Source organism: Canis lupus, chromosome 11 (assembly GCF_011100685.1).
Source record: "Canis lupus familiaris isolate Mischka breed German Shepherd chromosome 11, alternate assembly UU_Cfam_GSD_1.0, whole genome shotgun sequence".
Classification (NCBI taxonomy): domain Eukaryota; kingdom Metazoa; phylum Chordata; class Mammalia; order Carnivora; family Canidae; genus Canis; species Canis lupus.
In genome coordinates, this window is record NC_049232.1 from 11,092,292 (window position 1) to 11,106,543 (window position 14,252).

The following is a 14,252-nucleotide window of genomic DNA, read 5'->3' on the forward strand; positions in this document are numbered from 1 at the left end:
CTAATCTCAGGAGTGACTTTTGATCACCTCTGCATGTTGTTGAAGAGAGTCAGTAAATCCAATGTAAACTCAAGAGGACTAGCTACACAAGGGAGTATTAGGAGGGAGGGAATCACCGAGGGTTATCTTAGAGGATCCGTACCACATTTAGTGCATTTCGTGTTTCCTTGCTTACACAATAGGACTCATCATAGTAGTCTCACAGGAAATGAATTGATCTTTGTAAAACCTACAAAGCCTAGTAGGCTCCTCTCAGTAAATGTCAGCCATGATGACAATGATACTGTTGCCTGAGTCTCTCCTATCTTTAGCCCTAATTTCTCTGTCTAGCTTCAGGGTTTCTCTGCCTCCATCAATTTTTCGGTAGGCTACCAGATTATTCTTATTGGAATACAACATTTGTTGTTCATTTGCATACTTTACACTCAAAATAGAGTCTCTTTCATTAAGTTTACACCCTGTCTTTCACCGCCCTTTCTAATCTGGTCCCATATTTCTCAGGTACCCAAATAGACTTGGTGTTCATTGGACAAGGATCCTGCTTTTCCTTGAATCATGTTCTGCTCTCCTCTTCCCATAGTTTTTATTTTCTACTTTAAGTCTGTAAGGCAAGCTTCCCTAACTAATACTACTTTTTCAGCACTATGAAGACTATGTTGAACAAGGTAACGCTTGTCCTTAAGGAACTTCTGACTTCATGGAAAAACAACAGAATGGGGGAGCATTACAATGCAGCAGGATACATTTTTCCATTAGGTAATGGATATTGTTGCTAAGGAAAACCTGTGTTAATATGTCACAATCTAGATTAAAGAATACATCCTGAAAGATGTTACATTTAATATTAGATCTGAAAGGGAAGAGAAGATAACCAGACAAAAAGGTGTAAGAATTGATGGGTTGGGAGAAGTGATTGAAAAGCAGGTTCAGGGCATATGCAAATATGAAGCTATTCATTAATTCTTTCTTTTGGATAAATTACAACTAACCAATGGGATTATAATTAAAGTAGTAATACTCTTCCTAATTCTCCTCCATATCTTCTAATTCCTACTTTCAGGCACAATAAGGCCTAGTAAGAGCTTAATCAAATACTCAATTGATTAATTTAGTACTAATGGGAGATTCTCTTTCAGGCTGTGCTCATTTTCCATATTACCTGATGATTTTTCAAGAGTGATTAAAAAATTTATTAATGTGAACACAATGCTATAACTTTTACTATCTCTATTTTGTGTTTATAGTGTCTATATAATAATCTTAAGAAAATGTTGTTTCCAATAGTTAATTTTAGATTGTGGCACTATACAAGATATTTTACAAGTCTAAAACCACTTCAAACAGGCTGAGCTCTGTGCATTTTCCATTTACTCTGGCTTGCCTTTTTTATATAATGGCTCTGGAGTGACAGGTAGATAAATATCTTTTATATTGAGGTATAACTAACATGTAATATTTTAGTTTCAGGTATACAATCTAATATTTTGATAATTGTATATGTTGTGAAATGATCATCACTGTAAGTCTAGTTAACATCTGTCTCCATACATAGTTACAATGTTTTTTTTTCTTGTGACAAGACTTTTAAGATCTCCTCTCTTAGCAACTTTCAAATATGCAATATGGTATTATTAACTTTAGTCATCATGCTATACATTATATTCCCATGACTTATTTATTTTATTAGTAGAAGTTTGTAACTTTTGAAACTTTTCAGTCATTTTGCCCATTCCACCTAATCCCCTGCCTCTGGCAACCACCAATCTATTTTCTGTATCTGTAAACTTGGAATTTTGCTTTGGGGTTTTTTGTTGTTGTTATAGTTGAATTTGGGGGCTTTTTTGTTTGTTTTTGCTTTAGATTCCACATGTAAGTGAGATGATATGGTATTTGTCCTTCTCTGTCTGACCTACTCCATTTAGCATAATGCCCCCAGAATCCATTCATCTTGTCACTAATGGGCACTTATTTTTTATAGCTGAATATTCCATTGTGTATGTGTGCAGGCACATGAGTGTATCACAGTTTATTCACTCATCTATTGGTGGACACTTAAACATATGTTGGCTATTATAGACAATGCTGCAGTGAACATGGGGGTACATTATTCTTTTTGAGTTAGCATTTTCAGTTTCTTCAGATAAATACCCAGAAGCAGAATTAATGGATCATATGGTAGTTTCTACTTTTAATGTTTTGAGGAACTTCCATACTGTTTACCATAGTGGCTCCATGGGTCTGTTTCTAGCAACAGTACCTGAGGGTCTCCTTTTCTTCACATCCTCAACAACATTATTATTTCTTATCTTTTTTAATAGCCATTCTCATGGGTGTGAAGTGAAATCTCATCGTGGCTTTGATTTACATTTCCCTGATGATAAATGTTGTTCAGTATCTTTTCATGTAACTGTTGGCCATCTGTGTGTCCATTCAGATCATTTGCCCTTTTTAAATTGGATTGTTTTTGGATATTGAATTGTATGAGATTTTCATGTTTTGGATATTAGCCCTTTCTCAAGTATAAGATTTGCAAAAATTTCTGGCATTTGATAGGTTGCCTTTTCATTTTGTTGATGATTTCCTTTGCTGATTTTTTTTAGTCTGATTTAATCTCAGTTTATTTTTGCTTCTGTTGTCTTAGCATAAATATCTTAAGTTATTTAACTTCACAGTCTCAATATTTTCATTTCTAAAATGGAAATAAAATGAATACTTTATGAAGGTTTGATAATGAGGTGATATAATGCACTTTGTGCTGTGAAGATTTTCACTTATAATTCATGATTTAATAAGCATTTGTGCTGTTCATGGAATTTTTTGTTGTTTTTTTTAAATAAATTTATTTTTTATTGGTGTGCAATTTACCAACATACAGAATAACACCCAGTGCTCATCCCGTCAAGTGCCCCCCTCAGTGCCCATCACCCAGTCACCACCCCCCCCGCCCTCCTCCCCTTCCACCACCCCTAGTTCATTTCCCAGAGTTAGCAGTCTTTACGTTCTGTCTCCCTTTCTGATATTTCCCACACATTTCTTCTCCCTTCCCTTATATTCCCTTTCACTATTGTTTATATTCCCCAAATGAATGAGAACATACAATGTTTGTCCTTCTCTGATTGACTGACTTCACTCAGCATAATACCCTCCAGTTCCATCCACGTTGAAGCAAATGGTGGATATCTGTCGTTTCTAATGGCTGAGTAGTATTCCATTGTATACATAGACCACATCTTCTTTATCCATTTATCTTTCGATGGACACCGAGGCTCCTTCCACAGTTTGGCTATTGTGGACATTGCTGCTAGAAACATCGGGGTGCAGGTGTCCCGGCGTTTCATTGCATTTGTATCTTTGGGGTAAATCCCCAGCAGTGCAATTGCTGGGTCGTAGGGCAGGTCTATTTTTAACTCTTTGAGGAACCTCCACACAGTTTTCCAGAGTGGCTGCACCAGTTCACATTCCCACCAACAGTGCAAGAGGGTTCCCTTTTCTCCACATCCTCTCCAACATTTGTGGCTTCCTGCCTTGTTAATTTTCCCCATTCTCACTGGTGTGAGGTGGTATCTCATTGTGGTTTTGATCTGTATTTCCCTGATGGCAAGTGATGCAGAGCATTTTCTCATGTGCGTGTTGACCATGTCTATGTCTTCCTCTGTGAGATTTCTCTTCATGTCTTTTGCCCATTTCATGATTGGATTGTTTGTTTCTTTGCTGTTGAGTTTAATAAGTTCTTTATAGATCTTGGAAACTAGCCCTTTATCTGATATGTCATTTGCAAATATCTTCTCCCATTCTGTAGGTTGTCTTTGAGTTTTGTTGACTGTATCCTTTGCTGTGCAAAAGCTTCTTATCTTGATGAAGTCCCAATAGTTCATTTTTGCTTTTGTTTCTTTTGCCTTCGTGGATGTATCTTGCAAGAAGTTACTGTGGCTGAGTTCAAAAAGGGTGTTGCCTGTGTTCTCCTCTAGGATTTTTTTTTTTTAAATATGTGTGTGTTTATTTTTTTTTTATTTTTCCTATAATTCTTTCAGTTGTTTATATATTTTGACATTCCTTTGTCAAATTTGTTTATTATATCTACATGTTTCTTTTTTTTTTTATTGGTGTTCAATTTACTAACATACAGAATAACCCCCAGTGCCCGTCACCCATTCACTCCCACCCCCCGCCCTCCTCCCCTTCCAACACCCCTAGTTCGTTTCCCAGAGTTAGCAGTCTTTACGTTCTGTCTCCCTTTCTGATATTTCCCACACATTTCTTCCCCCTTCCCTTATATTCCCTTTCACTATTATTTATATTCCCCAAATGAATGAGAACATATAATGTTTGTCCTTCTCCGACTGGCTTACTTCACTCAGCATAATACCCTCCAGTTCCATCCACGTTGAAGCAAATGGTGGGTATTTGTCATTTCTAATAGCTGAGTAATATTCCATTGTATACATAAACCACATCTTCTTTATCCATCCATCTTTCGTTGGACACCGAGGCTCCTTCAACAGTTTGGCTATCGTGGCCATTGCTGCTATAAACATCGGGGTGCAGGTGTCCCGGCGTTTCACTGCATCTGTATCTTTGGGGTAAATCCCCAGCAGTGCAATTGCTGGGTCGTAGGGCAGGTCTATTTTTAACTCTTTGAGGAACCTCTAGGATTTTGATGGAATCTTGTCTCACATTTAGATCTTTCATCCATTTTGAGTTTATCTTTGTGTATGGTGCAAGAGAGTGGTCTAGTTTCATTCTTCTGCATGTGGATGTCCAATTTTCCCAGCACCATTTATTGAAGAGACTGTCTTTCTTCCAATGGATAGTTTGACTTAATATCTATTCTTCTTATCTCAGGATGATGCTAAGTTCATCCATCCATCCATCCATCCATCCATCCATCCATCCATCCATCCATTCATAAGATAGAGTATCTACCATGTGCTGGGCTCTTGTTGGGTATTACTGAAGCAAAGATGAAAAACATTCTCTGCCCAGTAGTTGCTTATGGGCTCCAATGTAGGACAGATATTTGGGCTGTCAAATGAAACAGGGTTTGGGAAATGTTGAAATGGAGCCACTTGGTGGTGTAACAGAAAACTTGATCAACTTTGTTTCTGGAAGAATAAGGCATGGGATGCTTCCCAGAGTAAAAACAGGCTTGACATGAGTTTCAAACAGTAGGAATTAACCATGAGAACATTCAAGGAAATCCATCCCCCCCAAAAATAAAAATGCACAGGCTAGGTACTAGGTAGCATGATGATTGTAAAAAATGGAAATGTTTTGGTATGGGTAAATCCAGAATTCATGTATTATTTCTTGTTTTAGAAAACATATGCTTGTTATTTCCTCATTATTGTAGAAAGGTACAAGGTATAATTCTTCTTGTGTGCATTAAAATAGTGTGTCTCCTCACATCTTTTCATCCCACTTCTTAATATCTCTAAGGCAACATCCAAATTCAACACAGGTAAAAAAAATAATATTTAATAATGAAACTATGGATGAATTTCTATGACAATGCTTTGTTTTCTTCTTTCTGTGTTTATAACATGAATCTTGGCAGGACAGGGAATAGGTGGTATTCAGGGAGGGAAAAGGCATGGATGGAAGTGGTCAAGTTATTTACTAAATAAATAGTAGAGTTCTGGTGAGCAAAACTCTCAAAAAAAAAAAAAAAGACCTCTCATAAAAATAGTGTCATTTACTCTTGGAATAGGGGCAGAGGGAATGATGTTCTCTCTTCTGAAGATGAGCTGTAAAGTTTGTCTGCTTCAGTCTTCTAGGACTAAATATATTTACTACTGTGGAAATAAGTATAAAATAACATTTGCCCTTTAAAGAATATACAGGGCAGAATTTAAATGAATGAAAAGAGAGATGTCAAATTTAAATAGCTAAAAACAGTTGAAGTAAGAAATTATTATCTTTTAGAATAGAGACTAGTATCTTTGTAAGAACAAATAATATAATTCCTGCTGGGCTGGTTCAAAAAAACTACATTTTATCATACTCACAGAAAAGGTATTTGCCTGCCAATGTAGGCCTAATAGCAAAGTATAGCTGTCTCCTTCATCCATACCCCTAAAAAGAAGCAGAGAACCATACCCCTAAAGAGAAGCAGTTTCAGAGATAACTCTTCATATATCTACAATATAATCAGTGTACCTCAGAAAAAGAACATTAAGTACATTTAGAAATAGCATAAACAACAAAAAAGAAATAGCATAAACACTTTATGGCTTATGAACTAGAAAAATATAAATAGGCCATATTTGTATAGCTGGAATAAAATTGAATCCTCAATATGTTCTTGTAATACAAATTAAAGCAATTCATGTTCTTTCAAATTAATTTAAGGTTTAAGCATGATGGATTTGATAGATAATTATTTATAACTAGATTTTAGACCCAATTTATATATAAAATCACTTAATTATAAACATCAAAATAGAGGATCCCTGGGTGGCTCAGTGATTTGGCACCTGCTTTCAGCCCAGGATGTGATTTTGGAGTCCTGGGATTGAGTCCCACATCAGGCTCCTTGTATGGAGCCTGCTTCTCCTCTGTCTGTGTCTTTGCCTCTCTCTCCTCTCTGTCTCTCATGAATAAATAAATAAAATCGTAAAAAAAAAAAAAAAACCCACATCAAAATATAATTTATTGAATAAACATTACTGAGTTTGCAACTTTCTCTTTCTTGATCCCAATAATCATATCTTATTTTTGTGGTTTTAGAAAACACAGCATTCTATTTTAAACTAATTTTATAAAAATGTTACAACACTGTATTCTTAAAATAATATTTTAGGTTAACTTATACTGATGGAAGCCTAAGAGTATACCTTAAAACACGGAATCAATGTTTAAAAAATTATTAATCATTTATAAGATGTATTCTAGATTATGTCACTTTAGGGATACTAATTTTGGTAACTACAAAAAAAAAAAAAAAAAAAACAGAAAAAGACTTCCACAACATTGCTTGAGATTTCATAGTTCACTATGTAGAATGCCTTTTTGCAGAAGTAAAAATAAATAGCTCGATATGTCCATTTATAATAGGTTTCCCTGAACTTGGTTGCTTTAAATCCGTACTATGAGACAAAAGAGACATACTACATATAAAGTGAGCCTTAAAAGAAAAAAATAGAGGGGGAGGGGCAAGAGGGCGGAAGAGTAGGGTCCCCAAATCACCTGTCCCCACCAAATTACCTAGATAACCTTCAAATCATCCTGAAAATCTACGAATTCGGCCTGAGATTTAAATAGAGACCAGCTGGAAGGCTACAGGGAGAAGAGTTCGCGCTTCTATCAAGGTAGGAAGACGGGGAAAAAGAAATAAAAAAACAAAGGCCTCCAAGGGGGAGGGGCCCCGCGAGGAGCCGGGCTGAGGCCGGGGCGAGGGTCCCCAGGACAGGAGAGCCCCGTCCCGGAGGAGCAGGAGCTGCACCGACCTTCCCGGCGGAAAGGGGCTCGCGGGGAGTTGGAGCAGGACCCAGGAGGGCGGGGATGCCCTCGGGCTCCCGGGGACACTAACAGACACCTGCGCCCCGGGAGAGTGCGCCGAGCTCCCTAAGGGCTGCAGCGCGCACGGCGGGGCCCGGAGCAGCTCGGAGGGGCTCGGGGGCGGCTCCGCGGAGGGGGCTGCAGGGCGGGAGCAGCTCAGGGGGCTCGGGGGCGGCTCCGCGGAGGGGGCTGCGGGCCAGGAGCAAGGACGCTCCTGCCCCGAGCTGAGCAGATCAGCGGCCCCGCCCCGGAGCCTCCAGGCCCTGCAGACCGAGAGCTCCGGAGTTCCTGCGGGGGCTGAATCCAGGTTTCTAGAGCTGCCCCGCCACTGGGGTTGTTCCTCCAGGGGCCTCACGGGGTAAACAACCCCCACTGAGCCCTGCACCAGGCAAGGGGCAGAGCAGTTCCCCCAAGTGCTAACACCTGAAAATCAGCACAACAGGCCCCTCCCCCAGAAGACCAGCTGGACGGACAAGTTCCAGGGGAAGTCAAGGGACTTAGAGTATACAGAATCGGAAGATACTCCCCCGTGGTTTTTTGTTTTGTTTTTTGTTTTTTGTTGTTTTTGCTTTTTGATTTGTTTGCTTCACCCACCCCTTTTTTTCCCTTTCTTTCTTTTTCGTTCTATTTTCTTCTTTTTTTTTTCTTTTTTCTTCCTTTTTTTTCCTCTTTTCTTTCCTTCTTTCTCTCCTCTCTTTTTCTCCTTTTCCCAATACAACTTGCTTTTGGCCACTCTGCACTGAGCAAAATGACTAGAAGGAAAACCTCACCTCAAAAGAAAGAATCAGAAACAGTCCTCTCTCCCACAGAGTTACAAAATCTGGATTACAATTCAATGTCAGGAAAGCCAATTCAGAAGCACTATTATACAGCTACTGGTGGCTCTAGAAAAAGCATAAAGGACTCAAGAGACTTCATGACTACAGAATTTAGATCCAATCAGGCAGAAATTAAAAATCAATTGAATGAGATGCAATCCAAACTAGAAGTCCTAATGACGAGGGTTAACGAGGTGGAAGAACGAGTGAGTGACATAGAAGACAAGTTGATGGCAAAGAGGGAAACTGAGGAAAAAAGAGACAAACAATTAAAAGACCATGAAGATAGATTAAGGGAAATAAACGACAGCCTGAGGAAGAAAAACCTACGTATAATTGGGGTTCCCCGAGGGCGCCGAAAGGGCCAGAGGGCCAGAATATGTATTTGAACAAATTCTAGCTGAAAACTTTCCTAATCTGGGAAGGGAAACAGGCATTCAGATCCAGGAAATAGAGAGATCTCCCCCTAAAATCAATAAAAACCGTTCAACACCTGGACATTTAATAGTGAAGCTGGCAAATTCCAAAGATAAAGAGAAGATCCTTAAAGCAGCAAGAGACAAGAAATCCCTGACTTTTATGGGGAGGAGTATTAGGGTAACAGCAGACCTCTCCACAGAGACCTGGCAGGCCATAAAGGGCTGGCAGGATATATTCAGGGTCCTAAATGAGAAGAACATGCAACCAAGAATACTTTATCCAGCAAGGCTCTCATTCAAAATGGAAGGAGAGATAAAGAGCTTCCAAGACAGGCAGCAACTGAAAGAATATGTGACCTCCAAACCAGCTCTGCAAGAAATTTTAAGGGGGACTCTTAAAATACCCCTTTAAGAAGAAGTTCAGTGCAACAATCCACAAAAACAAGGACTGAATAGATATCATATCTGTCAATAGTAACTCTGAACGTAAACGGGCTTAATAACCCCATCAAAAGGCGCAGGGTTTCAGACTGGATAAAAAAGCAGGACCCATCTATTTGCTGTCTACAAGAGACTCATTTTAGACAGAAGGACACCTACAGCCTGAAAATAAAAGGTTGGAGAACCATTTACCATTCGAATGGTCCTCAAAAGAAAGCAGGGGTAGCCATCCTTATATCAGATAAACTAAAATTTACCCCGAAGACTAGTGAGAGATGAAGAGGGACACTATATCATACTTAAAGGATCTATCCAACAAGAGGACTTAACAATCCTCAATATATATGCCCCGAATGTGGGAGCTGCCAAATATATAAATCAATTATTAACCAAAGTGAAGAAATACTTAGATGATAATACGCTTATACTTGGTGACTTCAATCTAGCTCTTTCTACCCTCGATAGGTCTTCTAAGCACAACATCTCCAAAGAAACGCGAGCTTTAAATGATACACTGGACCAGATGGATTTCACAGATATCTACAGAACTTTACATTCAAACCCAACTGAATACACATTCTTCTCAAGTGCACATGGAACTTTCTCCAGAATAGACCACATACTGGGTCACAAATCAGGTCTGAACTGATACCAAAAGATTGGGATCGTCCCCTGCATATTCTCAGACCATAATGCCTTGAAATTAGAACTAAATCACAACAAGAAGTTTGGAAGGACCTCAAACACGTGGAGGTTAAGGACCATCCTGCTAAAAGATGAAAGGGTCAACCAGGAAATTAAGGAAGAATTAAAAAGATTCATGGAAACTAATGAGAATGAAGATACAACCGTTCAAAATCTTTGGGATGCAGCAAAAGCAGTCCTAAGGGGGAAATACATCACAATACAAGCATCCATTCAAAAACCGGAAAGAACTCAAATACAAAAACTAACCTTACACATAAAGGAGCTAGAGAAAAAACAGCAAATAGATCCTACACCCAGCAGAGGAAGACAGTTAATAAAGATTCGAGCAGAACTCAACGAAATCGAGACCAGAAGAACTGTGGAACAGATCAACAGAACCAGGAGTTGGTTCTTTGAGAGAATTAATAGGATAGATAAACCATTAGCCAGCCTTATTAAAAAGAAGAGAGAGAAGACTCAAATTAATAAAATCATGAATGAGAAAGGAGAGATCACTACCAATACCAAGGAAATACAAACGATTTTAAAAACACATTATGAAGAGCTATACACCAATAAATTGGGCAATCTAGAAGAAATGGACGCATTCCTGGAAAGCCACAAACTACCAAAACTGGAACAGGAAGAAATAGAAAACCTGAACAGGCCAATAAGCAGGGAGGAAATTGAAGCAGTCATCAAAAACCTCCCAAGACACAAGAGTCCAGGGCCAGATGGCTTCCCATGGGAATTTTATCAAACATTTAAAGAAGAAACCATACCTATTCTCCTAAAGCTGTTTGGAAAGATAGAAAGAGATGGAGTACTTCCAAATTCGTTCTATGAGGCCAGCATCACCTTAATTCCAAAACCAGACAAAGACCCCACCAAAAAGGAGAATTACAGACAAATATCCCTGATGAACATGGATGCAAAAATTCTCCACAAGATACTGGCCAATAGGATCCAACAGTACATTAAGAAAATTATTCACCATGACCAAGTAGGATTTATCCCTGGGACACAGGGCTGGTTCAACACTCGTAAAACAATCAATGTGATTCAACATATCAGCAAGAGAAAAACCAAGAACCATAGGATCCTCTCATTAGATGCAGAGAAAGCATTTGACAAAACACAGCATCCATTTCTGATCAAAACTCTTCAGAGTATAGTGATAGAGGGAACATTCCTCAACATCTTAAAAGCCATCTACGAAAAGCCCACAGCAAATATCATTCTCAATGGGGAAGCACTGGGAGCCTTTCCCCTAAGATCAGGAACAAGACAGGGATGTCCACTCTCACCACTGCTATTCAACATAGTACTGGAAGTCCTAGCCTCAGCAATCAGACAACAAAAAGACATTAAAGGCATTCATATTGGCAAAGAAGAAGTCAAACTCTCCCTCTTCGCCGATGACATGATACTCTACATAGAAAACCCAAAAGTCTCCACCCCAAGATTGCTAGAACTCATACAGCAATTCAGCAGTGAGGCAGGATACAAAATCAATGCCCAGAAGTCAGTGGCATTTCTATACACTAACAATGAGACTGAAGAAGAGAAATTAAGGAGTCAATCCCATTTACAATTGTACCCAAAAGCATAAGATACCTAGGAATAAACCTAACCAAAGAGGTAAAGGATCTATACCCTCAAAACTATAGAACACTTCTGAAAGAAATTGAGGAAGACACAAAGAGATGGAAAAATATTCCATGCTCATGGATTGGCAGAATTAATATTGTGAAAATGTCAATGTTACCCAGGGCAATATACACGTTTAATGCAATCCCTATCAAAATACCATGGACTTTCTTCAGAGAGTTAGAACAAATTATTTTAAGATTTGTGTGGAATCAGAAAAGACCCCGAATAGCCAGGGGAATTTTAAAAAAGAATACCATAGCTGGGGGCATCACAATGCCAGATTTCAGGTTGTACTACAAAGCTGTGGTTTTTCCTTTTCAGTTTGTTAAATGGGTTGAAATACTTTGGTTTGTTTCCAAAGTTAGACCATACTTATTTACAGTTAAGAATTTTTGCAACCATCTTTTGAGAGGTAACAGTCTCTAGTTTTCCTTTCTTTTAATAGTTTCATGTAGTTATAGGCTAAGGCTGGTCTCCGAATTAGTTGGCAAGTGTTCCCTCAATTTTCTGCAGTTTTAGTTGTTTCAAAGAATTAATGAATGAAGTCATTATTTTTCTGGTGTTTTCTTTTAGGGAAAACTTTTAGCTATGAATTCAATTTCTTTAATGGATACCAAGACTATTCAGGTTACCTTGAGTGAGTTTTGGTAGTTTGAGCCTTTCATGGAATACCTCTTTCTTTTTTCTTTTTTTTTTTTTATCAATTTAGTTATTTTTATAACTAAGCTATAAATTTATTGCTTAAAATTTTCAATAATATTTTTGTTATTTTATAATATCTGTACAGTCTGTATTGATGTCTCCTCTCACTCTGTTTTTATTTTCAGTCTTTCTTGATAGAGGTTCTTCATTTTTTATTGATCTAAGAGCCATCTTTTGGTCTCATTGGTGTTTGTTACTTTCTTTTTAATCTCATTGGTTTCCCTTCAGATAATTATTATTTAATTTCAGTAGCTTTCTTTACTTTTTTTTTTTTTTTTTTGGTCTTCAGTTTTTTAAAGGAAGAATCTGAGGTCATTGATTTTAATCTTTTATAATATGCTATCAATTTCCTGTTTCAGTTGCATTCTACAAATTTTAATATTTTTTTCTTTTTTATTAGGTTTCAAATGTTTTCTAATTTTTATTTAGATTTCTCCTTTGACCCACCAGTTATTTAGAACTATATTATTTACATTTCAAATATTTGAAAAATGTTAGTTTATCTTCCTATTAATTTGTTTAATTATAATGTATACATTGCAGTGTATGTATACTTGTATCTTTTTATATTTATTGAGAGTTTTTTGTGTAGTAGAATGTGCTCTATCCTGGTAAATGATCTATGTCCACATACAAAAACATTATATCGCTGCTGTGGAGTAGAGTGTTTTATAATCATCAATTAAACAAAATTGTCTGATAGTTATTCAAAGTTTTTGTTTGTAGTATTATTTTCTTTTTACTCTAACAATTTTATTTATTTATTTATTATTATTCATTCATTCATTCATTCATTTATTTAATCTCTAATTCATAACCCTGAGATCAAGAGTCCGATGCATCACTGACTGAGTCAGCCAGGTGCCCTCCTCTAGCAATTATTGAGAGACAAATATTGAAGTCTCATATTATAATCAAGAATTTTTAAAATTTTTCTTGTAGTTCTATCAGTTTATCTTCTGGAATGTATCATGTATTTTGAAGATCTTTTATTAGATGCATCAACATTGATGATTCTTATATTCTCTTCAGGAATTGGCCTCTTTATGACATTACCTTTTTGTCCTTCTGTAATATTCTTTAATCTGAAATATATTTTATCTGATATTAATACAGTTATTCTAACTTTGATTAATCTTAGCATTTTTTCTATACATAACATGCAGATAAGTCTTGCTTTTGTATGAACTAACAGTCTTTTAATTTTTATTGAAGTGTTTAAATTATTTAATATGAGTATCCATATTTTAGGTTAATCTGCCATCTTGATACTTGCTTTTCTATTTTTTCTTTGTTCACTTTTCTGCCTTATTTTCAATTTACTGAGTAGTATTTTAAAATTCAGTTTTATCTTTACTTTTGGCTTACGAGCTAAAACTGCGTTACCTGTATGTGTGAGTGTATATAGATATCTCTGTTTTATTGGTTGCTTTAGGATTTACATTACAAGGTATTAATTCATCACAGTCAGTATTCAAGTTGTATTAAGGTACCTCACTTAGACTTGATACAGTGGACTTTCATTTCTTCTTATTCTGCTTTGTTATTGTTATAGAATTTATATCTATTTGTCTTAAGAATCCCATGACACACTGTTATTATTTTTGTTTTAAGTAGTTTATTTTTTAAGAGATGTAGATGTAAAAAGTGAGAAAATTGGGGGTGCTTGGATGTCTCAGTTGATTGTCTGCCTTCATTCAGTTCAGGTCATGATCCCAGGGTCCTGGGATCAAGCCCATGCTTGGCTCAGTGGGGAATTTGCTTTTACTTCTCCTCCTGCCCCCCTCTCCTCCTCGTGTTCTCTCTCTCCCTCTCATTCTCTCTCAATAAACAAGATCTTAAAAAAAAAAAAAAAGTTACAAAATTGTCTTTGTGTTTTCCCATATAGTAACTATTTCTGCTGCTCCTTATTTATTTGTGTAGATCCAGGTGTTTATCTGTTTATTGGCATCATTCCCTTCTTATTTTGAAGGACTACTTCAGAAATTTCTTATAATGCTGGGCTGCTGCTGCTGAATTCTTTCATCCCCTGTAT